Below are 10,612 nucleotides of genomic sequence, written 5' to 3' on the forward strand. Positions count from 1 at the left end.
TTACTTATATTACTAGATGCCATATATGAAAAATATTCAATCCAATTATTATAAATGGCAGTTACATAATCGTGACATTTTTTTGAATCTCAATATATTAACGAAGCAACCGGTGTAGCTTTTATACTATTCATGGGACCTAGTACTCTGAATAATTTATCCATTTTCATTTCAAGAATATCAATTCGAACTCTTAGGTTCTCCGCTTCATTATTAGATATCATTTTTTTTTCTTCGTTTGTTGATCCCACTAAAAAGGTATCAGATATATATCTTTGTGGGTTTATATTTTTTTCGTTTGAAATAATAATTTCGTTTTTGATTGAAGAATATCTTTTTCTTTTTTTTTGGTTTTCTCTTTGGGTCATTTTTTTTAATTATTTAATAAAAAAATATTGTCGTTTTTAAATTTTATATAAATATATGTGTATATCATGCACACACACACACACATATATACCTTGTTATATATTCTTTTTCAAATCCTAAGAGCAAATCTTTTTAGATAAGTCACACATTCTAAAAAAAACATGACTACTAAATCAAAATTAAATTTTGTAAATGATAATAGTAGTAGTAGTAGTAGTAGTAGTAATAGTATTAGTAGTAGTATTAATGGCGATAATTATATTAACGTTGAATACCAAAATGGAAATTTAAAACACAACACTAAGTATCTCAAAGATGATGATAAAATAGGAGAGGAAAACGGCAACAACGACAACAATTATAATAATAATAATAATAATAATAATAATAATTGTTTTAGAAAATTAAATTTTGATTATAGACAACATATAAAATATAATATAAATGAACTGAAAAACTTACATTTTCACATACGAGAACTGAAAATCCAGATTACTAATCTAATTGAAAAAATGGATAATATTTGTTCATCTGAAAATAATATTAATAATAATAATGATAATACAATTGATATTTTTTATAATAATCCTTTATTTTTATATAATACACCATCACCATCCTTTTTATCTACCTCATCCTTTTCTTCGTATATCATGCCCATAAATGAAAATTGCGACCCAAAACAAATACATCAAAGCTTAATTTATGGCTATTCAGATTATTATAAATTTATCATTGGTAAACGTGGAAAAAAAATTAATAATTTAAGAAAAAAATATAATTTTATTATTGATATACCCGATAAATACTCACCAGAAAATCAAATCATTATAATGGGTCTCTGTAAACTCAACGTACTAAATACCCACATAAAAATTTTGAATACTATTGCATACGCCCTAAATTTTTCTAATTAATAATAAAACCTTTTATGTGTATATATAGTTAATATACTGTACACATTATACAAATAATTGTCCATTTCAAAAAATTCACACTAACTTTCCATTGGATATACTTGTATGAATTTTTTCATATAAATTTTCATATTGTAATATAGATATCGCCGGCTTAATTTTACTAGGTTGAATAATGGTATAATAATGTTTTATACAAATAGGACAAGGAATCAAAAGTGGAATTATGTGAATAAATGCATATAAATGCTCTGGTAAACAATTAGTTTTAGAATTTTTATTGTTTGCAGCATTTATTGAAAAGGCATGAAAAATATTCCAATATATTGGTCCCCAACTTGCCGGTCCATATAATTCAGGGGGCAACTTTGAATAATTAGAAAAAACCGTTTGATTAACATAGTGAATTGAATGTGGAGGAATTAATGAAATCTCTTTTATTGTATCACAGCACCCTGTGTTATATAAAGTTTTGGATAATTCTTTGAGTGTGTTCACTTTATTGAATTCGAGATTTTTTGTGAATAAAATTTGTTGGTAATTATGTTGACTACTTTCATTTTCTAGATACCATTCCAAGAAAAGGTGTTCAATTTCAGTTTTTTTATTTTCTATATCCTGGGGATTGTTGTTATTATTATTATTCTTCTTAGTCAAGAAAACAATTTCCCATAACTGTTTTTCAATTTGTTGGGGACTCTTAACCTGAACTTTATAGCTTTCGTTGTTAATTATTGTGTTTACTAAAACCTCTAACATTTCAAAAAATCTTCTAATTTGATTTTTAATTTCTAATAATAATAATAGGTTATCATTGTTTTCATATGAGTACCATCTTAAAATAGAAAATATAGAATTGGTAAAAAATTCGGGGAAACATAAAATGGCTGGGTATTCTTTACAAGATTTTAATTTATAGAACATTTTCCAATTAAATAATAACTGAATTTCACCTTGTGATGATATGAAATCAATAGGAAAATTAATTGTTTTGGGGTGCATCTTTTTTTATTATGAAAATTATTTATACTAAAATAGTATCGCTGTTTACTGCATCTACAATGGTTTGTTTTATTTCATTATCAGGATTCATTTTTACAATAGTATTGATAAATGCCTCTCGAAATTTAGAAATAAACATCGTCTTTGTAGTTTGATTAATATATATATAGACAAATAAACGCGGGTCTAGTCTCGCATACATGACAACTTCCCCTTTTCCGCCTTTCTTCAAGTAATATACTCTATCAATGTTTCCTACATCAAATTTAAATTGAGTTAGATCATCATCACCTTCAATAGGATTATATATGTAATCAAACTCAACATTGAAATTAATATCCTTTATAGCATTTTCAAATTCATCTGGATAGGCAATGTGATTGCAGTTACTTCTATATCTATGGTGGATTGCTCTAGGATATGGCTTTAGCGTCATTACCCCAGTGTTATCTAATTTCAGGTTATTATAAACAGTTTGCCTCAGCCCATTTTCGATGTAAATAACTTGAAGCAATAAATTGGGGTCTCTTGCCCAAAAAATATACCCTTCGTTTTCAAGTCCATCATTCCACGTAGCTCCGTGCATATAGAAATACAATACCAACTTCTTATTTTTTAAATCATTCATTCTTCCAACCATTACACACTCATTTACATTTTCATAAAATGGTGATTTTTTGTGGTGTAAATAATATAGTCGATCAGTGGCATGTACATTTATATATTTTAAATCAAGAGGGACATCTTCTTTATCGACATCTAAATAATAATGAGAAAATAGATATTGTTGGTGTATCCAGAATGGGAAACTACATTTTAAAAGATTTATTGGGGCATTTATTCTTTCTTGGTAACTTTTGAAATTATTCATTTTTTAATATATAAAATTTTATATTAATAAATTATGAAAACCCTTCTCTGTTTATTAGTCAACTTCTTCAATGGTTGGGTGGAATTGATTATTATGTAAATTTGATTCATTTCCCCCAAGTATATGTTCATAATCCTTTTTTATTTCTTTTAATTTATTTTCATAATCTTTTTGTTTAGCAGAGGGGGTTTCATCAATCCACTTGAGAGTACTTTCTAATTTTGATTTAAATATATCTATATTACTACTGTTATTATTTATGATATTATTTTGTATTTCTAAGCAATATGATTCTAATTTACATTTAGCTTCTATATCGTTTCTTAATTCCCGGTCTTGAGCAGCATACATTTCAGCTTCTTTGATCATTCGATCTACCTCTTCTTTGTTTAATCTTCCCGAGTCATTAGTTATAGTAATTTTTTCTGATTTGCCGGAAGATTCTTCGGTTGCTGACACATTTAATATCCCATTGGCATCAATATCAAATGTAACCTTAATTTTAGGTATACCCTTGGGTGCCTGGGGTATATTATTTAATTGAAACTCCCCCAAATAATTATTATCTTTAGTTTTAGTTCTTTCTCCTTCATATATTTTAATATTAACACATTCTTGGTTATCACTATACGTAGTGAAGTTTTCAAATTTGCTAGTAGGAATTGTCGCGTTTCTTTTAATCAAGGTAGTCATAATATTACCGGCAGTTTCAATACCCAATGAAAGGGGAGTCACATCCAGTAATAATAAATCTTTGATCTTATCAGATTTATCTCCACTGAGAATGGCAGCTTGAATGGCAGCACCATAGGCTACAGCCTCATCTGGATTAATCGACTTATTCAAATTCTTTTCATTAAAAAAAGTTTGAAGGAGGTTTTGTATTTTTGGAATACGCGTAGAACCTCCAACCAAAACAATTTCATCGATGTCACTCTTATCGAGCTTAGCATCGATTAACGCCCTTTCAACTGGCACTAGAGTGTTTTTGAATAAACTCCCACACAAATTTTCAAATTTAGCGCGAGTAATGGTAGTATGAAAATCAATTCCCTCATATAACGAATCAATTTCGATTGTCGCTTGTGTAGATGAAGATAAAGTTCGTTTAGTAGTTTCACAGGCAGAACGAAGACGCCTTAATGATCTTTTATTGTTGCTTAAATCTTTTTTATATTTTTTGCTGAATTCTCGTGTAAAATAATCTAATAAAATACTATCAAAATCTTCTCCCCCAAGATGAGTATCTCCTGCTGTTGATTTAACTTCAAAAATGCCATCATTACTAATATTCAATATAGATACATCAAAAGTCCCCCCACCCAAATCAAATATTAAAACGTTTTGTTCTTTTGTATCATTATTTAATCCATAAGCGATGGCGGCGGCTGTGGGTTCATTAATTATTCGAATAACATCAAGTCCAGCGATGGTCCCAGCATCTTTGGTAGCCTGTCGCTGAGAATCGTTAAAATAAGCCGGAACTGTAATAACAGCTTTATTTATATTTCGTCCTAAATAATTTTCTGCAATTTTTTTTCATTTTTGATAATATCATAGAAGATACTTCTTCTGGGGTTAACACCTTTTTCTCTTTTTTATATTCGACTTGTATTTTTGGTTTATTCTCTTCGTCAATAATTTCATAGGGTAAGATTTTAATTACTCGTTGAACGCAATCATCTATATAATTTCTGCCCATTAACCTTTTTACATCAAAAATGGTATTTTTTGGATTCAAGGCACATTGATTTTTTGCCGCTTCCCCAATAAGTCTTTCGGTGTCATTGAATGCAACATAAGAAGGAGTGGTTCTATTTCCTTGGTCATTAGCAATAATTTCAACTTTTTCATTTTGAAAAACAGCAACACACGAATAAGTAGTTCCTAGGTCAATACCAATAACCGGAGAATTATTATCCTCCATTACTAAAATATTTACCTATCAACTATATGTTACTTGGTCGTAAATTAGAAGTCTAATGATGTATTGCAGTTCATATTCTGGGGTTTATATACATATACAGATGCACAGTGCAGCTATTATTACATATAACTGAATAACAGTAACAATAAAATAATTATTTAAAAGTTATTAAAATTTAACAAAATTCAAAAAAGTTAAGATAATATTTTACGTGGTTATGTTTTTTGTGTAACACTCTTAAATTATTTTTTGTAATACTATTAATAAATACATTAGTCACCGCAAAAAATCTTTTATTTGTCATAGAAAACTATTATTATTTGTTTTAAATATATATTCATGGGCATTATCAATCTATTTTTTTTATTAACCTGCTCATAATTTTTCAAATTCCCGACAATTATTTTTTAATTGAAAAAATGCGAAAATTTCAATAAAATTTCAACAAAATCAATTAATATAACTTTGGAAAACCAATAAAAAATGTTCATAATATTACCAATGAAGTTCATAACATGCTTTTTTTTGTTAATAATATTACCATTTCGGTTAACTTTTTTTTTTGTGGTTAACATTTGTATTATATTTGTTCATAAAATTACATTTTAGTTAATAATATTACCGTTTGGGTTCATAATATTGAATTCTAGTTAATAATATGACATAGAAAACTATTGAAAAATAAGAAAAAATATTTAAAAAATCAAAATATGTGTATTTTATGATATAAATGTAGTTTTATTGGGTAAAATGGACATTGAACGTGAGGAAAAAATGAAAAATAACACCCAATACGACAAATAAATTAGGTTTTTGTTGAAAAAATAGAAAATATAAATGTTTTTGTTTCATCAAATACTACTTTTTAATTACAAAAATGAGGGATTATATGAATAAATTTAAAAAATATTTAGATAAACAAGTATTTTTTATATAAAAACTTAGTTTTTATAAGATTAACCCACAAAAGATATTAAAATTGAAGAAAAATAACCCAAAAAATGAAAAAAAAATATTCTTTAGTACAAAAAAATAATATTTTTTACAGAAAATTCACAAAAGACACACAAAAAAACTAAAATATATGTATTTTTTAATATAAATATAGTTTTATTAGATAAAATGGACATTGAACATGGGAAAAAAATTAAAAAAAAACTTCTAATAGGACAAATAAATTAGGTTTTTGTTGAAAAAATAGAAAATATAAGTGTTTTTGTTTCATCAAATACTACTTTTTAATTACAAAAATAGGATAAAATGGACACTGAACAAGGGGACAAAATAAAAAATAACACCGTATACGACCAAAATATAGTTTTTAGTAACATTTAATGTGACAAAAAAAAAGTTTTCATAAGAATAACCCAAAAAAATATAAAAAATTGAAGAAAAACCGTCTAAAAAACAAAAAAAAACATTCTTTAGTACAAAAAAAATAATATTTTTACAGAAAATTCACAAAAGACACACAAAAAAAATTAGAATATATGTATTTTTTAATATAAATATAGTTTTATTAGATAAAATTGACATTAAACGTGGGGAAAAAATAAAAAAATAACACCCAATAGGACAAATAAATTAGGTTTTTGTTGAAAAAATAGAAAATATGAATATTTTTGTTTCATCAAATAGCACTTTTTAATTACAGAAATGAGGGATTATATGAATAAATTTAAAAAATATTTAGATAAACAAGTATTTTTTATATAAAAACTTAGTTTTTATAAGAATAACCCACAAAAAATATTAAAATTGAAGAAAAATAACCCAAAAATGAAAAAAAACATTCTTCAGTACAAAAAAAATTAATATTTTTTTACAGAAAAACCACAAAAGACACACAAAAAAACTAAAACATATATTTTTTTAATATAAATATAGTTTTATTAGATAAAATGGACATTGAACGTGGGGAAAAAATAAAAAAATAGCACCTAATAGGACAAAAAAAATAGGTTTTTGTTGAAAAAATAGAAAATATAAATGTGTTTGTCTCATCAAATACTACTTTTTAATTACAAAAATGGGATAAAACGGACACTGAACACGGGGAAAAAATAAAAAGTAACACCGTATACGACCAAAATATAGTTTTTAGTAACATTTAATGTGACAAAAAAAAGTTTCCATAAGAATAACCCACAAAAATATAACAGAAAATTCACAAAAGACACACACAAAAAAAATAAAATATATGTATTTTTTAATATAAATATAGTTTTATTAGATAAAATGGACATTGAACGTGGGGAAAAAATAAAAAAATAACACCTAATAGGACAAATAAATTAGGTTTATGTTGAAAAAATAAAAAATATAAATATTTTTGTTTTATCAAATAGTACTTTTTAATTACAGAAATGAGGGATTATATGAATAACTTTAAAAATATTTAGATAAACAAGTATTTTTTATATAAAAACTTAGTTTTTATAAGAATAACCCACAAAAAATATTAAAATTGAAGAAAAATAACCCAAAAAATGAAAAAAAAAACATTCTTCAGTACAAAAAAAAATTAATATTTTTTTACAGAAAAACCACAAAAGACACACAAAAAAAACTAAAACATATATTCTTTTAATATAAATATAGTTTTATTAGATAAAATGGACATTGAACGTGGGGAAAAAAATAAAAAAAATAACACCTAATAGGAGAAATAAATTAGGTTTATGTTGAAAAAATAGAAAATATAAATATTTTTGTTTCATCAAATAGTACTTTTTAATTACAGAAATGAGGGATTATATGAATAACTTTAAAAATATTTAGATAAACAAGTATTTTTTATATAAAAACTTAGTTTTTATAAGAATAACCCACAAAAAATATTAAAATTGAAGAAAAATAACCCAAAAAATGAAAAAAAAACATTCTTCAGTGCAAAAAAAAATAATATTTTTTTACAGAAAAACCCCAAAAGACACACAAAAAAAACTAAAACATATATTTTTTTAATATAAATATAGTTTTATTAGATAAAATGGACATTGAACGTGGGGAAAAAATAAAAAAAATAACACCTAATAGGAGAAATAAATTAGGTTTATGTTGAAAAAATAGAAAATATAAATATTTTTGTTTCATCAAATAGCACTTTTTAATTACAGAAATGAGGGATTATATGAGTAACTTTAAAAATATTTAGATAAACAAGTATTTTTTATATAAAAACTTAGTTTTTATAAGAATAACCCACAAAAAATATTAAAATTGAAGAAAAATAACCCAAAAAATGAAAAAAAACATTCTTCAGTACAAAAAAAAATTAATATTTTTTTTACAGAAAAACCACAAAAGACACACAAAAAAAACTAAAACTTATATTTTTTTAATATAAATATAGTTTTATTAGATAAAATAGACATTGAACGTGGGGAAAAAATAAAAAAATAACACCTAATAGGACAAATAAATTAGGTTTATGTTGAAAAAATAGAAAATATAAATATTTTTGTTTCATCAAATAGTACTTTTTAATAACAGAAATGAGGGATTATATGAATAACTTTAAAAATATTTAGATAAACAAGTATTTTTTATAAAAAAAAACTAGTTTTCATAAGAATAACCCACAAAAAAAAATTAATATTGGATTAACTAGCACCCTGTAAAATGATTTTCTTATAAAAATAGCAAACATATTATAATGAACAGTGAAATTTATTAAATTAATGATATAAAGTCTATTTTTTTCTGAAAAATCATTTATCTGTTGAATATTGGGTAAAGTAACAATACTTTCTCTGTCAACTTTGTTTGTATATTCGGTTGTATAATATTTAAAACTTTTATTCGTGTTTTTAGAATATTGATAATATATAGTGAAAGTAAGAATTGATGAAAGTAATATGACATTTAATACAATTAAACATATATTGTGGTTTTGTGTAGAAAAACATTTAGTATTAATTACATTTTTGTTATATACAACATCGTGTTCTGTTGTAGATTTTTTGAATGAATTATCTTCATATGAAAATACTGAACACGTTGTGGATTTATTATAGAAAAACAATTCAATGTTTTCAGATATAACCGAACACCAATTATTATTGCAGTTACCATTTAATGTCTTATTCTTTAAATTTGGGTTCGTGTGTAGAATAAGTAAATCATTAAAAGAATTTGTAAAACTACCCGTTTGATTTTCTTTGATGATAACATTATTGGGTCCACATAAAAAACATATATCGTTAGTTATATTACAATTTTCTATGTCCACCAAATCTATAATAGTTGAAAGAATGAAAGTAGTCGATATTGATTTGGCCAAATAAAACGAATTATTTTCGTTTTTTTGTAAAGCGAACATAGTATTATACGGCGGAGGATTTTGTAATGGCAATGGAAATAATAATGGCATCAAAAGTGGGTAATAACTATATAATTCATACTCTACAAAATATTTTCCTTTTTTTAAAGCATTTACCCATATAGGAAAAGGCATGGCGTTTGTAGGAAGTTTCAATTTATAAGGTAGGTGGTCGGGGTAGGATAATGGATTGGGCTCTGAACGAGTAATTATTTTCTTGATGGCATTTAAAGTATTGTTCATTTTATAGATTAAATTCAAATCTATATCTAATATATATGCGCTTTTCATAAATCTTTCCCACCCATTATATAAATCTGGTAAACTATAAACCGACGAGGAAAAATAAGTATAACAAGTAAAATTATTGTAATTTAAACGAAGGGGTTTGTGTTGATGAACAACCCCAAAAAATGTTTCAAAATTGTGAATTATTGGTAATATATAATTAGTTAGTTTTTCATCATTACATTTTCTTTTAACAAATAAAATATCCGTGTGTATTTTATTAAAGTTGATTTTATAATATATAAACCGCCTTTCATTTTCATTGATATAATCTCCAAAACATACACGAAGCGGGGATTTATTATGTTGTGCTCTACTTGAATTTAAAAAAAATAAAAGTAACAATAATAATAATATAGAAAGTTTTCTATACATTGGTCCGTTAGATTGGAAATAATTAGATATTAGAAAATGATATATCATATATACATAAAGTTTTTTAATCATATATTTATTAATAAATATATTTTAATTCATTTTAAAGTAATTTTAACTAAATTAATAATGATAATGAATATTTTTGTATAAAAATATTTATTTAAAATAAACCAAAAAAATATAAATAAACCAACAGACGAGTGGGTTACATAATTACTAAAATGGATAGCCTACATAAATGTTAATTTTGCATAAAGTCTTTCAATAAAATAATGTTAGCAATATTTCTCGTTTTGTTATTTGCTATTTTGATTTATGTAGGACCCAAATATATTACCCCAAGCACAAATAAACCAACAGACGGGTTGCTTACAAATTTCGTGGGGTAATTTATGTCTGTCAAGGATTGGTTTATAAATATTTTATCTAAATAATATATTACTTTGATTATAAGGTGTTAATATTTCTGGGGATAAATTAAATTTGTTTTGATTTATAGATAAAATGGGTTTATCTTTTTTTATTTCAATATCAAT

At 24.7% G+C, this 10,612-nt stretch overlaps 1 pseudogene; it reads right to left on the bottom strand.

The window, feature by feature from the left end:
* Positions 1-3,137: 3,137 nt before the first annotated feature.
* Positions 3,138-4,932, bottom strand: LOC137655080 (heat shock cognate 71 kDa protein-like; annotated as a pseudogene).
* Positions 4,933-10,612: the final 5,680 nt, after the last annotated feature.

Source organism: Palaemon carinicauda, chromosome 16 (assembly GCF_036898095.1).
Source record: "Palaemon carinicauda isolate YSFRI2023 chromosome 16, ASM3689809v2, whole genome shotgun sequence".
Taxonomy (NCBI): Eukaryota; Metazoa; Arthropoda; class Malacostraca; order Decapoda; family Palaemonidae; genus Palaemon; species Palaemon carinicauda.